General features: G+C 45.9%; 1 protein-coding gene across 1 annotated transcript in view; it reads left to right on the top strand.

Annotated features, from left to right (window-relative positions):
• Nucleotides 1-19,839, top strand: part of LOC147881196 (uncharacterized) — a 117,233-nt gene that overhangs the window by 95,503 nt on the left and 1,891 nt on the right. The gene's annotated exons all lie outside the window — the stretch shown is intronic.

Genomic DNA, 19,839 nt, shown 5'->3' with positions numbered 1-19,839 from the left:
CCTTATTATCTTTTCCTCTTCGGTACCGAATCGTTAAATTAAACTCCTGCATGAGCTCTACCCACCTAGCTTGGCGGCCCCACAAGTCAAGCTGTTTACAAAAATGTTTCAGAGTATCATGATCCACATCCACATAAAACTCTGAACCATACAAATAATGCCTCCATGTTTTCAAAGCATGGATAACAGCATACAACTCCAATTCATGAGTTGGCCAATTCCTCTGAGAGGGAGAAAGCTTCTTGCTTTCAAAGGCTACTGGCCTTCCCTCTTGAAGGAGGACTGCTCCTACCGCAATGCCACTTGCATCGGTTTCCAGGAACAATGGTTTCTGGGGATCAACTATTTTTAACACCGGTCCTGAGACCACAGCTTGTTTTATGGTGTTAAAACTTTCTTGTTGATTCTGTCCCCATATAAAAGGTACTTTATCTGAGGTCAGATCAGCCAATGGCGATACTATTTCGGAATATCCTTTGATATGCCTTCTATAAAATTGAACAAATCCCAAGAATGATCGCAACGCGGTCAGACTCTGAGGGATGGGCCAAGTCAGTATCGCAGCCACTTTCTTTGGATCCATTTCTACTCCTCTGGAGTGGTGAGATGGCCAAGCTGGCTAATCTTATAGCAGAGGAGTTCTCTGAATGTTTTAGGGATGAACTACCTTATGGGTTACCTCCAGAGCGGAATGTTCAGCATAAGATTGAACTGATTCATTGAACGTTAGGGTTGACCTGCCGTGAGTGTTTGGAACGTTTTTTGGGTGAAGGAGGCGCCGCGGTGCCTAGCGGCCACCCACTACTATATGGAGGATAGTGCTCTCTCATACTAAGTTGATTTGGATGAGGAAAACGTCAGCGGCCGTTTATGTTCCCTCTTGCTTGTAAATATATTCTGTTGCAATCAAGTGTGTTCTTGCGACCGATTGGCACTCCATCTAGTACCGTTCCAAACACTCACGGCAGGTCAATCCTAATGTTGACTTTCTTATACTCATTGAATCAGTTCAATCTTATGCTGAACATTCCGCTCTGGAGGTAACCCATAAGGTAGTTCATCCCTCAATGAATCAGTTCAATCTTATGCTGAACATTCCGCTCTAGAGGTAACCCATAAGGTAGTTCATCCCTAAAACATTCAGAGAACTCCTCTGCTATAAGATTAGCCAGCTTGGCCATCTCACCACTTTGCGTAACATCAGTGCTAGCCGAAGAATCATCAACCGGCTCTACCGATGCTGTGCTAAGGAATAAAAACTCTTCTTGAGCTTTTCGGATTTCCATCACGGAAACTAACGGTCCCTGAGGTATATCTTTCTCACCTCGCAAGACATAAAGCACATCATTCATCTAAAATTGATATACGTGCTTTTTCCAATCAATGGCTGGATTCTTCCTAGAATGCCATGCCATACCCAGGGCTATATCTGCATGAGCAAGCTTGGTCATTTCAAAATCAAGCTTCTCAGCATAGTCCTGAATACGAAGCTCCAACTGGGTAACCCTTTGGTCCCATACTTCAGTTGAACTTCCATCTGCCATCCTGACTGTATACGCATAGTCAGATGGACTTGTCTTTAATTTCAGCCTCTTCACGAGCTTGGAGTTAATCACATTGTGAGTTGACGCCGAGTCAAACAACACAATGACATCATGATTGGCCACTTGCCCTTTCATTTTAATTAACTCCGTATCATTAAAGGGTGTATACCCCCCGTTGCTGCGAGCTTAGATAGGATGTTATCAGGTGCACTCGTTACTAGCTTAGCAACCGACACACATAACAAACAAGGTACTAACCTCTGAGAAGATCCCGCTAGCTGAATCTGCATCTCTTCCGCTCTGGGACTTTCCTTCATCTCCACGTCGCATTCTGAGATCACCATCTCAACCATCCGACGATCTTTGTTACGTGGACAATCCTTCCACTGATGAGGCTGAAGGCAACCAAAACATAAGCCTTCTCTCCTCGCTTTTTCCCTTTGTTCTAGGTTTAAGGGAGACTTAGACCAAGCCTGGGCTGCCATTGGGGTTACTTTCCTCTTCACTCCAATGGTGGTACTTGGTTTAGGAGTTTTAGCCGGTTTCGCCTGCTTGGCTTGACCACTCGGCTGAGAACCACTCCCTCTACTAATCCATTTCTTCTTAAACCCAGATTTCTTCGGATACCCATACTGGGTTCCGACCTGTGCAAACCCACTTGGCCTGCTGCCCTTGGCATCTTCATAGTTCAAGGCTATGACTATTGCATCATCTAACACGTTCGTGTACTTAGCCCGAACTTCCATTTTTATTCGATCATTCAATCCAAATATGAAATCTTTCACTTGGATTGATTGAGGCAGGGGTTCATCAACCTTCATTACACTCTCTCGAAACTTATCAGTGTATTCTACTACTAATAAATTTCTCTGACGAAGGTTCCTATATTGATCCCAAGCTCGGGATGCTTCATCAGGAGGTAAGAAGTGTTTCCTGAACTCTATTTTAAACCTCTCCCAGGTAGTGGATGCTATACCATCTTTTTGTTGTTTAATCCACCACCGATCCGCTGCCTCACTAAACATGTGGGTGGCCTCACGGATCTTCTTGATGTCATTTCTGATTTCACAAATGGCGAACGCCTTGTCCCATTTGTGTAACCAGGTCTCAATAACATCAGAACTACGGTCGTCCATCCGACCAGAATACTTTTCTGGCCTGTAATTGGCAATATTTGGTACTTTAGCCTTCCTAGGCTCGACCGTATGGACACTAGACTCCGGTTCCATTGGAGCCTTTCCCTTCTCATCTCGAGAAGGTCTGGCAGACATACTGTGTATCACTCTTCTAAGTTCAGACTGCCCTGCATTGGCTTGTAATTGTTGCGCTAATAGTTGTTGCAAGGCATCCTCAAGCAATGCAATCCTGCCAGATAAGGTATGAGCTACTGGGCGCGACACCTACTGGGTCGGCCGGACTCCAGACTCACCAGGTTCCCTCCTAGAAGCCCCTTCTTCTGCTTCAATTCAGTTCAATGGGTGTTTTGTTTTGGTTTTTTTTTTTTCTTTCTTTTTTTTAAAAATAAAAAATAAAAACACCGCTAGAAAACTGTATTTACAAACTGGCGCAATTCAGTGTACTGACACTCTGACACAATTCCCTATACTAGGGAATTCTTGCAATCCCACATGCACACTGACTAGGCATTTGACACATGCATATATCTCAAATAACGCTTTTCCCTATACTAGGGAAGCTCCTGCAAACTAACTCTGATTGAAACACACAGGCATAGCCTCAAGCATAATCTGTCCCTACTATAGCATCATAAACTGCAAACTCTACTACTACCACAAAAGCCTAATCTGCTTCTGACAAAACAGGACTGACGAAAACCAAAAGGGAAAATAGATAAAGTGCTCCCTGGTCTTGTTCGCCTCAGCTCCACATTTCGTCTGCCAAGGCGTAGCTGTCTGATCGAATTCTGTCTGAGGGAATCAGGTCAAAACTGTCACAAGCCAGCCAGCCACGTAGCCAGATATCCCAAAGCCTGCAGCCCCCGTTCTCTGGCTACGGGTCGCGCATCCACGAACCTCTTCGAAGATGAACACGAGCCACCACGCTGTTCTGCGTCACACTTGCGCTCCAATTCTGCTGTCCACTCCAAAATTCAGCGATCACGTATCGCGTTGTAGGCCTCGCCGTTCACGAACTACTACCCGTGCATCACTCACTTCGTTGATTCCACAGGTGGCTTATCGCAGATGCACACGCTGTCCGTGCGTCCATCTACCCCGCTAGTCTATCCTTCATTAACTGCATTTCGTCAAACTATCTTACGGGATCCCTCGCTCCAGCAACGGCTCAGAAATGGGGAGGTTAACAATAAGCCTTCCTTCCGTCGTAGACCACGGGCAGCGCCTCTTCAAATTCGTCGTCAAGTCACAGGTCAGCGCCGATCCAGTCTGTCCGTCGCGTGGAGGTCATGAGTAGCCGAATCGCTCCACGCTTCTAGTACCTGATCACTTCAGAGCACCTGTGCTCCAAAGCCTTCGCCTAACACCCCGCAATCTCCTTAAGGCAGTGCGGGATGACCACCGAACAGCCACATCGCCCGTTGGGCGTCACGCGTAACAAAGTCGTCACCTACGCTCTGGTCCTTCGACGACCCTTCATCTTTTGACTTCACAGCTCCACGCCTTTTCTTGAAATTCTGGTCTTCCGTCACCCAGATCGTCTCTCTCACCTAGCAACTTTTTTTTGCTCTGATACCAATTGTTAGACACTACATCTATTCCTACTGCAGATCACGGGAGCAGCACCAATTCTTTCCTCCCAGCCAGCCTTGCTGAAGCACACGAGCTGACAGAGAATTACAGTCCGAAAAACATATGTGAATACTTCATTCTCTTCTCTCTCTAGCTTCAACAAGCCCGATCTAGATGCCACATGTCATCATCATAAGGCCTTCCTAATGCAACATTTCACCCCTCTCTTGGGATGCTTTAAAATCCTTTGCCCCTAGGCACATTCCTTGCATTAGGCCCTTAGCCTTAGATCCACCTAGTCTGGTGCTATCAACCCTCACCTAGGACCTTGACATTAATTCCCTCCCGATCATTTACATAAAGCGCAAACAAATATATATTACAAATATAGATCCTTTAAGGGAAATGTCAACTGATTCTTCCGAGGTCATGCTACCTCGGCTAGAGCGTAACAATCCATCTACTTAAATTTAGATTTAGATTTAGATGCTCGTTGGGGAGAGACTAAAATGAAAACGTTTAGACTTCACAAGTAGTTGTAGCTTGAATGAAGAGATTTTGGACTACCTTTTGATTAGCCTTCTCCTTTAGTGCTAGCCTTCATCATGGCTGAGTCTTCCCTTCACCTCCGGAGTGCCAACAGAAACTCAGGACGAAGGCTTTGTATAAATGGATTCTCAAGTATGTGTGGGTGTGTGAGAGCATATTCTTATACTATGGTTTACACCCACTGTTGGGCGCTGATGACGTCAGTGGGGATGTCATAGTAGCTAGTCCCTGCTATGCATGATGGAGTTTATGGTTTTCATCCTTGTGAGTGACTATCATGAGATTGAAATTGCACCATGTTGTGTTTTTAGAGGATGAGTTTGGGAATGTTCCTGGATTCATCTAGGTATATCCATCTACTCAAAGCAGAGAAAGAAAGCATACAGAAGCTTTCTCCACTGTCCAGGACTGCCACTACCAATAGTCTTTCACCCTACGGGCAGCACATATCCAAATACATCAACTTTTTTTTCCACAAAGAGAACTTGCATCACAACACAGCAAACAATATGGCAGTCATACAAGTACCATCCTCGTGGCAACAATGACATTACATAGCCCATTTGGCACGCATGGCCAAAGCACAATCTTTGCTGCAAATTACTCTCACCATGTATGGCAGAAAGGCATCCATTTCTGTCCCAGATCACTGGCACTCAGCTTAGGATTGTTTTTAGCAACCAATACTTGGTCACACAATCCCCCACAACTGCCTCAATTACCTGCCCAGCCACTCAACTGCTTAAACCAGAAAAGAAAGCATATTTACACAGCTAGCATCCAAGTAAGCTTGAACAAGGAGAATAGCATCAGCTGGGAGACCTTTTGGGAGACATAAAACATGGAGCGTCCAGCCAGCCTTTCCAAATCATCTTGCAACTAGATAGAGAGGTGCTCTAGGTGCATCTCACGAGCAGCCGAGGTTCCTCTTCCAAAAGTCACAACCAACCACCATGATGTTGTGTGCAACCAGCATGCCTTTGTGCGCAGCCAGCCCTTCAATACTCATTCGTGACTAGGAGCTAGGAGTCTATGAGCAGCCAGCCTCCCGAGGTGGATTCACACCATCAAAGTGACCATGGTTGTTAAGACACTCGTGTCTTATGATAAGACACTTAAGACACGTGTCTTATCTTAAGACACTTTTAGACACTCTAGTGTTTTTTTTTTTTTTTGGGTGGATGAGGAGTGACAACACACATTGAGTTTGACTTAGCCATGCTATCATTGATGGTGACTTTGGATCTAGCAGTGGGAGTGACCTCATAGATTCAGATTAGGATGAATCTTTAGAGATTTGAGTCTTGAGAGTCGAAAGCTTTCTTTCAATTATATGTATCGAGATGCAGTTTTCATTCATGTCACATGTGACACGATTCAATTGTCAGTTTAAACCTTTTAGTACTCAAAACTTGCGAGCTCTTCAGTCGTGAGTCTTAACTTTAACTTTTAAGTCTTGAGTGACGAGTCTTGACTCTTAACTACATTGTACAAGTGCATTGTTTCTTCTTGCATTATTTAAGTGTAGCTTATTCTACTTCTAGAATCTAGTAGCTAGCTATGCTAGCAAGTTGTACATTTGTATACTTATACATATATTAATTAAATATTTATTATTATAACCACAATGGCGTGTCTTACGTGTCTTATCTTTAAGACACTTTAGACACTCGTGTCTGAAGCGTGTCTAACGTGTCGTGTCTTAACGTGTCTTACAACCATGAAAGTGACCAACTTGGCTCTTAGAGCCAATTCGCCTTACAAGGGCTGAGCCCTGTGACCAGCCAGACCCGAATAAGTCACCAAGGCTTGAGCTTTGTGACTAGCCCGTACTCCAAGAGTAGAACGTGACCAACAGTTTTTGCTTTGGGAGCAACCAAGCGCCCCCGAAGCCAACTGGCGTCACTAGTACAAGCCCTCCTAATCAGAAACGTAATGCATCCTCCGCTCAAAGAATGAGCGTCTGAGCTCATTCTCCATCCGCTCCACATAGCAGTTCGCCATCACGCAAACTTTCCAACAGTCGAAATCTCTCAGGTGAGGACTCTCTTCCGCCAACACACAACCCGCACGACGCCCGTCCGCTACTCTCTCTCCCACCAGTGTGCTCTCACGTGCGCCGTCTCTCTCTACACATCCCGTCGCCCGTTGTCTCCTTTTCTTCCTAGTTCCCTTGGGGAGCTTCCATGGGCAACCTTACCAAAAGCAGCTGGGCATGGGGAAATGCAACGTGGCATCCTCCCTTCATTTGCCCCTAGCCCCCTTGTAATGAAGGTGGGAAATAGCAAGGAATTAGGTGGGAAAAAAGAAGGTAAATTGGTGGCAAGATAGGAGAAAGAAGGGGGACTATATAAGTCAGCCCCTAATGATTTGTATAGTACCATTTGTATGACATCTAATCCTATCTACTCCTCCCCTTCTTCCTACGTGCTGCCTACTCCCTCTCCCAATCTCTCTCTGTCTCTCTCTTCCTCTCTCTTCCCCTTCCTCTACCCTTCCCTCACCTCCTCCCCCTTTCTCTCTCTCCCTCCTACCAATTCTACCCCCTTTCCCTAATCTGCCCCTTCCCCCATTTCTTACATTGGTATCAGAGCCTGATTCTGGCACTTGTGCTTCCTCTTTCCCCTTCATTCTGAGCTACATCAGCACCCCTTCGACAGATTACTATGAAGGCATAATAACGTACAATGCACTGACTGACCAGTGTCAGAACGCAAAGAGCCTCAAAACATTTGCCATCAACTCTCGGTAAACTGACTCGAGCATGCCATACAAGCAACACGAGCCTACCAGCGAGCTCTAGTCAGCTGGAACACAGATGGATAACAGGTCCTAGAGCTCCAATTTGGCTATTGGACAGATGACGAGTAGGTCGCCGTACAAGGGCTACCGTATATGACAGAATGTCTAGTGCTAAGCAACAGTTCTACATCTGCCTGCCTGTCGGTCGCCAACAAGCATAACGCAAGTCCTACTCTAACCCCGTCCACGCCATCTCTGCGCCAGTCCTACCATCGACCCCGTCACCGTCAATCCCAATACCTCGCAATCCCAAGCGTCGCAAGCCCTCGCCGTCGTAGCCCAAGTGTCGCAAGCCCTGGCCGTCTTCATGCTCGTGCGTCGCCGCTGCAACGCCACTTTCGACACCAACCTTAGACCAAGGTCCAAGGTTCCTAACTAGGGTTAGTCAATAAGTCGAGTTAGGCTGGTTAGGTTTAGTTAGTGGGGTGGGATACGCTAGTAGTTAGGTAGGGTGGGTCTAGTTAGGTAGGTTAGGTTAGTTGGTCAGTTAAGTTAACCTAACTAGGTTCAATTAGTAGGTTAGGTTGGGCTACACTAAGTCAGTGCCTGCCCTAACTGTCTTACCAGTCTTTAGGTTAGGAGTCCTAAGTGTCCTATGTGACTTAAGGACCCCCCCTCCCCCCCAAAAGAAAAGAAAAGAAAAAAAAAGGGGGTAGAAACTCAGAATTTTCCAACCTCTTTAGGGGCTCTCCACAGCCCTATTTTGGCTCATTTTTTGAAGTTTCTTCGACGACCTTTCTTCTGAGCCTCTCCATCGACATTTTAGTGTTTCCACGCACTATCTCAAGTGCTCATTATGCAAGGTTTTGCTATCCATTTCTCCTTGCCTACATTCGAGCTCCTCTCTCCAGAGCCAGTCACCATGCCACCGAAGCGTGCTCCTTGTGACATATTGCATGACAGTGATGAGACTGCTCGGTATGAGCAAGTGCTTGCCACAGTGGTTGCATCCACTGGTGGTACGGAGGTTCCTTCCACTCAGCCTCTCTCTCCTGTATCTCGGGAAGCGCAGGCAGCACAGACGCAGTTTCTGGATGTCCTCTCTATGCTCCAGGGTGCTTTTCGCCAAATAGGACAAGAGTTCAGCCAGCAGCTTACCACAGCCATGGCTATGCAAGATACCGCTCTAGTCCAAATGGGACATCAGATTGGTCAGCAGATCACATCTGCCATTGTTATGCAGGATAAGGGTAAGCAGCCCGCACCCCAGCAAGGAGACCATTCAAACAGTCAGGATGTTTTGTCTGCTCCACGTAGGTTTTATGGCAGATGCCCGTCGTGCCTATGAGCATCAGTCTTTTGGACCATTGCATGTACCCCAACTTGGGGATTATCTGGACTTAGATGATGCATTTTATGTGCCACAGAGCACCTTCTTGCAGGATGTCAGGCCATCTTTTGGCTCTCAGCTTTTTGCATCTATGCAGGCTGAGCCGTCTCTTTTGGGCCAACCCGTTGGTGTGCATTTGGCTAGTGCTCCTTTCACCACACCAGCGAGTATGCCTGGAGCTGGCTTGGGTTTATATGGCAGCCCACACCCTTGGGAGAGAGGTCAGTCCTCTTCTCAACCCTTTGGTATGCCATCATTTCGGAGAGATGCATTTGGCAGAGAGACCCAGCCCGGGGTTCATGCGCCTATCTCGCTCCGCCAGGGGGTTGGTGGTGGGCAGCAAGCCACTTTTGATGACATGTTGGCAGATTCTTTGCATTCATATAAGGCCCTACCTGAGGCCATCAAACTTGAGATGCCCTTCTCCAATTATGTGAACCTCAAGCGTGATGATGCCCGCACTTATGGAGGTTACGCACACAAGAACTATGCAGCCAAGGACGTCAAGGACAAGCTAACAGTGCATAAGTTCAAAGGGGACACACGCACACCAAATGAGCTGGAGGAATGGCTTACGAAGCTGGAGGACTGTTTCTGCTTCTACCCCAAGCAAGATGAGGACCGCATAATCTTTGCGGGTATGCACATGCAGGACTATGCCCATACTTGGTGGCGTTATATAAGGGACTCACCTCAGAGGCCAGCCACGTGGAAAGAATTCAAGGAGTGGATGATCACCACATTTGTATCTCCACTCATAGTGGAGCAGCAGACCGGAAAGGTCCAGGAGTATTTGCAGAGTTTCTAGAGATTATCCTTGTTTGTGCAGGACATATCGAAGAACTGCTGCGTTTTGTTCAGGGCCTGCATCCCTCTTTAGCTGCAGATGTGAGGGCTCATAACCCTCAAACTATTGAGAGGTCAGCTCAGCTTGCAGAAGTAATCGAGCCTAAATATGTTAGCAAGCACAGAAATGCCATGGGTATGGGGTATGACGCTGAGTCAAAGCCTAAGTTTGCTGAGTGGACTGACAAGAAATCTGCAGTAGCACCATTTCCTCGCTTTCCTACTGTCTCGGGTAGTAAGATGCCGTATGCCAAGCCTTACAGGTATCCTGAGGCAAGCCTACTGCTGGAAATGAGCAGGCTGAGATAAAACAGCATACATGGGCAATAATGGACAGTAGAAAGAAGGCCAACTTATGCTTTAAATGTGGCGAGAAATGCACTCTTGAGCACAAGAATGTGTGCAAGATGCATAACAGTGGTACTGCCAAGCTTATCATGATCATTGACCTCTCAGATGACAAGGAATTGTTTGATGCCCTAGGTTCTTTGGATACATCTCAGGATGAGATGGCAAAAACCCATGATGTAGATGAGGCTCTTGACAGTGGAACCACGAAGGGCAATGACTTTCCTTTTGATCCTGGTGGTGCTACTGTGCATCATGCTTCGCATTCGTATGAGATTCTGCCCACTGGTGGCATGAGACGCCATAGGCCCACACTCTTTTATGGATGCCTTTTTATGCACGTGAAGATGTAGGTGGTAATGCTCCTATGAACGAGGAGGAGGTTTATTGGGATGCCCAGCCAACACTTTATACTATTTCCATGCATGCCCTGATGGGTGCCAAAAGTGTTGATACTATCAGATTAATAGGGATGATTAAAGGCAGGATTGTGTATGTGTTGGTGGACAGCGGTAGCACCCATAGTTTTGTTAACTGCAAGACCTTACAGAGGGTGGGACTGATTGCTACTGAGATAGACCATGGGCTAGAGTAGAAGTGGCCAATGGACAGCATATGATCAGTATATCTTGTTGCCAAGATGCAAGGATTAAGTTCTCTTATGACTATACATTTGTAGGGGATCTCTTGGCACTTGACATGGGCCCAATAGATGTTGTCCTGGGCTGTGATTGGTTGCAATCACTGGGCAAAATAAGCATGGATTTCAATGCCTTAACCCTCAGCTTTGACCACATGGATGGATCAGTTACATTGCATGGTATTGCAGCTCCTAAATTGCAGGTCATTTCAGCAAGGTAGTTGGCCAGAGAGCTCAAGATGGGCAGTGCCATATATGCATTAGATGTGTCAGTAACTAAGGAGGGTGGCACTTCCCGTGTTGATGATTGTGATATGCAAAGATTGCTCTGTAGATGTGTTTGCTGATTTGCCATTGCAGTTGCCTTCGAGAAGAGATGTAGATCATGCCATAGTCCTGGAATGTGGCAGTAAGCCAATCAATAAGGCCCCATACCGACTCTCTAAGATAGAACCGGAGGAAGTGGCAACTCAAGTGAGGGACTTACTTTAGAAGAGTTTCATCACTCATAGCACTTCTCCTTTTGCATCCCCTGTGCTCCTGGTGAAGGATGGTTCTTACCGTGTGTGCATTGACTACAGAGACTTGAATAAGGTCACCGTCAAGAACAGGTTTTCAATCCCCAGGATAGATGACCTGTTGGATGAACTCAAGGGTGCTCAGTTTTTCACTAAGATTGATTTGAGGTCTGGCTATCATTAGATGAAAGCTGGGGATGAGCACAAGACAGCCTTTCGCACAGAGAGGGGATTGTATGAGTTCAAGGTGATGCCTTTTGGATTGACCAATGCACCAGCTACCTTCCAGGCACTCATGAACAAGATTTTGCAGCCTCTCCTTTTCAAACATGTGCTGGTATTTTTTGATGACATTCTCATTTACAGCTAGGATAAGCAAGAGCACATTAGACATGTCAAGCAAGTGCTGGAAATTTTGAGGCTGCATCAGCTTTACGCTAAAGCCAGCAAATGCACTTTTATGGCAGAAGAGGTTGAGTATCTTGGTCACATTGTGAGCAAGGATGGCATTCGAGTCCTGCAAAGGTGAAATGCATTGAGGATTGGCTGTAGCCACGCAACCCTACTCAGCTAAGGGGGTTTCTAGGTCTTGCTTCCTTCTACAGGCGCTTTATTCGCAAGTTTGCCAATGGGGCAGCCCCTCTGACAGACCTTTTGAAGGACGCTTCTATGTGGTCTACAGATGCAGAGCGTAGCTTTGAAGACCTGAAATTCACCCTCAGTCATGCTCCTGTGTTGGTATGTCCTGAATTTTCACGCACTTTCATTGTGGAGGCAAGAACACGAAATAATTGCTTTTGAAAGCAGGAAATTGGATGCCAAGGAATTGGATTATCATGTGTATGATCAGGAGATGTTGGCTATCCTCCATGCTTTCGAAAAATGGCACCACTACCTGTATGGTAGCAAAATCAAGGTTAAGGCAGATCATAGGACACTCCGGTATTTCCTTACGCAGCCCAACTTGTCAATGAAGCAGAAGAGGTGGCTGGCTCAGCTTCATTCTTATGATTTTGACATTGAGTACAGGAAAGGGAAAGAAAACGTGGTTGCAGATGCCTTATCCCGTATGTGGGCTTGCAGTTTGTCTGCTATTTCTACCATCTACTAGGAGTGGATTCATGGTATTCAGGAAGAATACATGCAGGATTCTAAGGCAGCTCCCATATTTGTGGAGTTACAGAGGCCATCGAGCGAGGGGCATGCTGAATTTAAGCTGCATAATGGGCTGTTGTGGTGCAAGGACAGAATTTATTGGTGCCAGATTCAAAATATCGACTGCTGGTCTTACAGGAAATGCACTCATCTCCTATGGCAGGACATGCGGGTATTACTAAGACATATGAAAAGGTGAAACAGAGCTTTATCTGGGATGGCTTGTGGCGGAATGTAGTTAAATTTGTCAGTGAATGTTTACCCTACCAGCAGAATAAAGTGGACAGCCGGTTACCCGCGGGTCTCTTGCAGCCATTACCTATTCTAGAAGGCAAATGAACTCATGTTGCTATGGATTTCATCACAGGGTTGCCTTCCACAGAGCGGGGATGGGATAGCATTTTTGTGGTGGTTGACAGAATGACAAAGCATGCCCATTTCATACCCACTAAGACCCGTTATTCAGCATCACAGGTTGCTTGGCAGTTCATCGAGCATGTTTTTAAGCATCATGGCTTCCCTCGGGAAATTGGTAGCGACAGAGATGCAAAATTTATGAGTCACTTTTGGCAAGAGTTATTTACAGCAGTGGGTACTTCTCTTACACCTAGCACTGCTTACCACCTTGAGACGGATGGAGAGTCAGAGAGGGTGAACAAATGGCTGGAGGAGTATTTGAGGCATTTCTGTCATGACACACAGAAGTCTTGGGATAATGGGTGGCACTTGCTGAATTTTGTTACAACAGTACCAAGCAAACATGAGCCCGTTCGAGGCTATGTATGGATGCACAGTGAGTATGCCATCCTTATTACAGACATGGCTGTGAAAAATCAGCAAGCAAGAAATGACTTGGAGAGTATGGATGCCATTCTGCAATTGGCTAAAAAGAATATGCAGGATGCCCAAGCCAAGCAGAATAAGTATGCGGATGAACACATGAGGTATCTGTCTTTTGAAGAAGGGGATTATGTGCACTTACGCCTCCATAAGAATCATTATGCCTCGCTGAAAGGTAACACCAACACAAAGCTTGCTCACAGGTATTACGGTCCCTACAGGATCATCCATAAAGTCGGTGAGGTGGCGTATGAGTTGGAGCTACCCAGGACCTCTAGGATTCATAATGTTTTCCATGTGTCCTTGCTGAAGCCACATGTCGGACAGCATGTCCAAGTCTTTCCTAAGCTACCACCTATGGATGAGGAGGGCCACATACTCTATGTTCTGAAGCGCATCATGGGTTTCAGGGATCACGTACTCCGAAACAAAGTCTACACCGAGTATCTTATCAAGTGGCAGGGACTTCTGGAGGATGAGAACTCATGGCAGCTAGAGAGCATTGTCCAAGACAACCCCTATCTCCTACCGGGCTGATTAGTATTTGCTGTTTGCTGCACCTATTTAACAGCCCACATATAAAATTTTGAGGGCAAAATTTCTTGGGGAGGGATGGCTGTAATGAAGGTGGGAAATAGGTGGGAATTAGGTGGGAAATAAGTGGGAAAAAAGAAGGGAAATTGGTGGTAAGATAGGAGAAAGAAGGGGGACTATATAAGTGAGCCCCTAATGATTTGTATGATACCATTTGATGTGACATCTAATCCTATCTACTCCTCCCCTTCCTTCTTCCTACGTGCTGCCTACTCCCTCTCCCAATATCTCTCTGTCTCTCTCTTCCCCTTCCTCTACCCGTCCCTCACCTTCTCCCCCTTTCTCTCTCTCCCTCCTACCTATTCTACCCCCTTCCCCTAATCTACCCCTTCCCCCCTTTCTTACACCCCTCTAGTGGGGCTCTTTTTGGAAGCCTACCAATGGAGTAACTTGAAAACTAAGGGTGTTTTACCCCCTTCTTGTTCCAAACCAGCTGCTATGAAATGTTCCACTTTGGACAGCTATGAAATGTACTTTATTCTAAATGAAATATTTGCTTTTTACCCCCCAAAAAATAGGTGCATGCGTGTGTGTGTGTGTGTGTGTGTGTGTGTGCACAACAAAAACATTAATTCCCACCCATATATGTAATCAAAACTAGCGTTCATTAGAAAACCAAAATAAAAATATCCAACACTGCATGGTGTAAATGAAGACTTCCTATCACAAGGGCATGATTTTTGGTGCATGCATATTGGCCTGCATGTGGGCAGGACCCTGGGAAAACAAGGAACAAGGGCATGGGTTGCTTGATGTGCTAGAACCCCTAGCAATTGTGCCTTGGGGGTGAATTTTGAATAAAACACTTCTAACTGGGCTAGAGGAAGGTCTCCAAGAGAATGTGCATCGTGGAGAGACCGATATAATGACGAACAAAAAAAGTGAAAAACATATACTAAAGAGTGCTCATATAGTCAAATGGTACGAGCATAATATAACAACCAAAGAGCCCAATAGTGGCACTAGATAAGACGTGAGCATAATCTTGCATAGGAGCATATCTGCCAAAGAACCAAAAACTGCCTGCCAAAAGAAATATCGGGAAAGCGAGCATGAAGACCAGTCCTCGTTCTGAAAGGAAAACCATGAGCAAGAATACAGGCCCAAAATAGATGTAACACAGTCCCCCCTGGATGTGAATGAAGAAGCTATATGCTTGGCAGCCAATAAAGATCCCACTGGTAAAGCCCCTACCAAACAGTGCCATAAGAAAACTTGCTGTTTGAGAGAAAGCTTACTGTTGTAGATACGTCGAAGGGAAACCTTCCACCAAGAAAGAGGTTTGTTCAAATGCCAAAAGTTATTTCCATGCTCTTGGATCCAAGGCTATGAAGTAATAAATAATAGGCCTTCTTGGTAGAAAGATCCGCAAATGAAAAATAAGAGTAACCCGGAAGCTCTCTATCTCAAACCTTCAATCCATTAAAGGAAGAGTGTAAACATGCGAGGTACAGGCTGAAAAGGTTGCAATTTAGTAGCAATAATGTGCCAAATAGACTTGTGATGCAATCCCAAACAATACTGTCTCTTGGTCTATGGAAAAGATAGAGTGTAGCCCCGAACATCCACCACATCCGCCGCCACTGTAGAAACACCCAAACGATGTAGAAAGTACGCCTTTCTAGGCTGGAGATGAGCTAAAGGGGGAGCAATAATCCAACTAACGGAACAACTTTTGTATCACCCAAAGTCGCTCGTGGCAAAGAAATATGCCATTCATAGGATAACCCAAATGGCGCACCACCTAATTAGGAGGAAGCAAGGGGAAGGCGATGCCCATCACACTCACGCAGAGGCAAGAGTTTTGATTTACCAAAGTTCACTTTCAGCCTAGCTGCAAGGCCAAACAAATCAAGCGCCTGCATGAGATGCTTAACTTCAGCTTCCGAATTTTGTAGAAAGAAAAAGAATCATCGGCATAGGCCTAGCTAACAAAGGATGTACCTCCCAGAAACTCAATGCCATGCAAATCCTGGTGTGAAACTAAGGCATCTATATGCATCGGCAATGAATGAGTAGCAATTGCAAGAGCAAGGCTAGTACTAAGAAGGTACCCCTGCCGAACTAAACGGCCTAAGTTCTAGGAAGATGAGAGGGCATCAGATAAAAGGCAACATGTTGTGCCATCATCATATAGCCAATAAACCACATTTTGCATCCTGGGTCCAAAATTGAACTATTGCATAACTTCCGTAATAATACTGAGAGTGTCAAATGCTTTCTCAATCTCCACCTGCATGATCAGAAGCTCCTGACTGGTATATTTGTCATATTCAATGCCTATATTAGCATTTGCAATATTGTCCATCATTTGCTTGCTGGACACAAAACTGTACTAAGCAGGGTGCAATCCTTGTTAGAAATTAAATAATCCCACCAGAGGGTATCCCGCAACAGAAGATTGGGCCCAGGAATTACATGTGGAAGTGTTTCACTACGGAATGAAACTTCTTACCTTGTGTACTTCACAACCATAGATGTGTGTGCAGGCTGGAAAATAGACAGTGCATCCAAGACAAATATAGAATCCACAATGAAATATTTTGTCCGTCCAAAACCGGACACAATAGTGGTTCTTCGATCTTACCAAATTTCTTCTAGTATCTGCTTGGCACTCCTAGATCTCTGAACCCGCATGCTCCTCTGAGCTTAAGTAGCCTCTTTCTTCAGCAATCCCTCCACCTTACTGCCCGGGTAGTCAGCCTAGGTGGGCAGCTTCTCTTGAGCTAAGTCTGTAGCCATGTATGCCTCCTTCACCTCCTCGATGTAGGCCCAAGGGAAGCCTTCCTGTTGCTCCTTTCTGCTCTGTGCGTTGCTGCTCCAAGTGATACCTTACGGAGGCCCCAAGGCCCCCTTTTATAGGGGCTGAGCCTCCCTCTATTTCAGCTAACTGGTAGGGGGGTATTGGCTGACCCCAGCCCCCCCCCCTCTTTGCTGCTGCCTATAAGACCCCCCCTTGTGGGGCACATTTGTAGAGGTCTACCTAGCCACGTGGCAAACTGCCACTGGTCCTAGGCAGGCTGCCCAAACCTAATTTGATATAGGCCCTTTTGGCACTCAAAACACCCGCGATTCCTTGTCTTTCCTATTTCTACAGATCCGCCTCTGTTCAGGTCCCTTCCAGCCTCCGGAACTACTCCAGAACAGTCCATACATGCTGGTGTTGCATTCCGTACAGATGCTGGCATCATCGCTGATTTCATTGCCTCGTTCTTTTCTGGATATCCTACGCAGTTCTGCCTTCTCCTTGCCTGGACTTCCTGTGGATACCTTTGCCTCAGATCTGCCCTCCATGGTGGCTGTCCTCTGCTAGGTGCAATCCTCTCTTTGCTGTCCACGTGGCAGCCTGTTTGCTGCCCATGTGGCAGCCCCAAAACTCTTTCTATTGTCCTATGGTCCACCCCCCCAATGCACTCCTCATTTGGGGACTCACAGGTGGGGAGGTGACCAACCCTAATCCAACACCCCCTCTCACTGACCCACATTGGCCCGGTCCCAATCCATTGATGAAGATGCTCTAGTAGCTCCCGTATCGTAGCACTTTGGATCACTTTGGTGTCATCATAGTCTTATGGCTTTTCATCTAGTGGCTCCTGCTCCGCCAAGTCCAGTTCCGCATAAGCACACCAGTCATCCTTGGTAGCACATGATGGCACCAGTGGCTTCAGTCACGAACTTGCCTTCGAACTCAAGCATTCGAGGTACCAGCATCCTCCAACTCGGTCATTATATACCATCATGATGAATCAGCATGGCAATTCTTGAAAAGGAAGCGTGGCCATTAAAAAAAAGATGCAAAATCCGGCAAGAAACCTTCATGGCCCACTAAAGAGTGCTGATTGTGTTCTTGCAAAGACAATTTGTAGCTTATGAACAATAAAGCCTCCATTTATTTATAGTGCAGAGGCCCTAAACATTATACATAAGGCATTTGAGTGGTATGTACATATTTACAAACCAGTAGATGTGACATAACATCAAAGCTATTCCTGCATGGCCTGGTGCGCATCAAGCTATGGCAGACCAGCATTCCCTTAATCATCATTAGAAACAGAGTTAGGAGAAGAGACTGAATTATATCAAAAGGCACAGACCTCATTAGAGGTAAACACAATGCATCAGCACGAGCCACTTTGGACCAAAGCTTGCCAACCCCAAATCCATCCATTGCCATAGACTCCTTAGAGGATGACACATTTTCCATCCAATTCCTATTGGCCACTATCTTTGGCTTAAAAAGCGACTGCCAATCTAATGACAGGCCTTCTCTCCATCTGGCATTTCATCCCCTGCCTTGGAAGGTGTCACCTGCATTTTATCCTTCCCTTTATCAGCCACCAGGGGGCATGATGCATTCCCCGTACCATGAGCACGTGAAGTTGCTGTAGGCTTTGCCAAAGAAGCATCATTCGGGTGTGCAGCCTCAGGGGGAGGACATTTAGACTGCGTGTGTCTACATTTGTGACATTCAAAAATAAGAGGTGGGCCCAAGATGATTGTAAAAGAATGAGGAAAGAGAGTAGAAAGAATAGGGTTGGCCCTCCCTTCAAAAGGTGACATGTATAAAAGGCCAAAAGTTTGTCTTTGGTCTTCAGTTGTTGATTGCAAGTTTGAGGAACAGAAGCTCTCTCTTCTTTTCAAGAGTAGTGTTTATTTTCTTCTTGCTCTTGTCTCTTGTGAATGCCACATACGCCCTTCCCTCTTCTTTCTTCTCATTGCCTTCTCCTCCCTCCTCCTCTAACCACTTTCCCCAATGCTTCAGCCACGTAAGGCAATGCTGGCCTGCAATATAAAGGCAAAGCTACCACGTCAACCCATAATTGGCATCAGACTTTGATAGTCCTTGGTAGGCATTTGCATGCACCGATTCTTTCCCAAAAAAGAGTGCAGATTCAAGCTAAAGCTGTTGCAGCTGTTGCTTATATTGGGCATCCGTGAAAATAACTTCATAGAAACCTCTGTCCACTTTGTAACAGGCTTCAACCATCAACCATTGTGCCACATCCCTTGCATCAGGCTTATATTCTGGAAAAAACAAAACCACTGCTCTTTGAGGCAAGCTCATAACCAGTGCACACAGAACCTATCACCCCAAGCTCTGAAAATCCTTCCTACACTGTATTCAGAAACAGTTGCAGCTCCAAAGTCATACATGACTCTGAATTTTCTGCAACTACGTGGCGGTGCTTGGGGTCATTCCTCTTGTGTGCTGATGAGACTCCATTCGGGGGAACAAAAGACTAAGACAAGGGGGGAAAACAGAGCTGGACAGGGCAGGATAAAAGGAGCACAGAAGAAGCAAAATATGGAGAACGTACAGGAGAGGATTAGGTGAGAATTATAAGTGAAAAGAGAGGGCTGCATAGGGTGGGGAAAAGACCAGAATCTAGAGAGGTTAGAAGCTGGAAAAGGAGGGTTATGGACAGGAGGACAGGCCAAAACAAGTGTGAAGCAAGGTCTATGAACAGGGTATTGAACAGTAGCAGAATATGGTAGATTTATTACACACAGTCAGGCTGATAGAAACCCAACAAAACCCACACGCACACTGACACACCCTGTGGGGAAAAGCAGCAGCTAGCAATTAAGGAGGCAGAAGAGTGAAAAGGCCAGGAAATGGTCGTGAAATGCAGCAGTACACGAAGCACAAAAGTGCCTCTGGAGTCGCACAATAGGCGCAAACAGGAAAAGAATACCCAGCAACAGTCACGACTGATTTGAGGTGCTCAAATCATCGCGACTGGAGTCCTACCACTCTCTGTTGGTACAGGCATACCAAGGAATATTCATATTTTAGGATATACAGAATTGTGTTTTTTACATCTAGACCTTTTGCAGGAATCTATGGAACCCAAAATTGACACTACAAGAAGTAATAACAGACATATGATTCAACTAGCAGGTGCATACCTGCTCAATGTCCTTACAGCAATGTCGAGAGGTGCAACTCAGCAATAGGATCATA

Source organism: Dipteris shenzhenensis, chromosome 31, assembly GCF_047967505.1.
Source record: "Dipteris shenzhenensis isolate YYH24624 ecotype China chromosome 31, Dip_SZ_1.0, whole genome shotgun sequence".
NCBI lineage: Eukaryota > Viridiplantae > Streptophyta > Polypodiopsida > Gleicheniales > Dipteridaceae > Dipteris > Dipteris shenzhenensis.
Note: the sequence above shows the minus strand (reverse complement) of the source record. Positions and strands in the feature narration are given on the sequence as shown.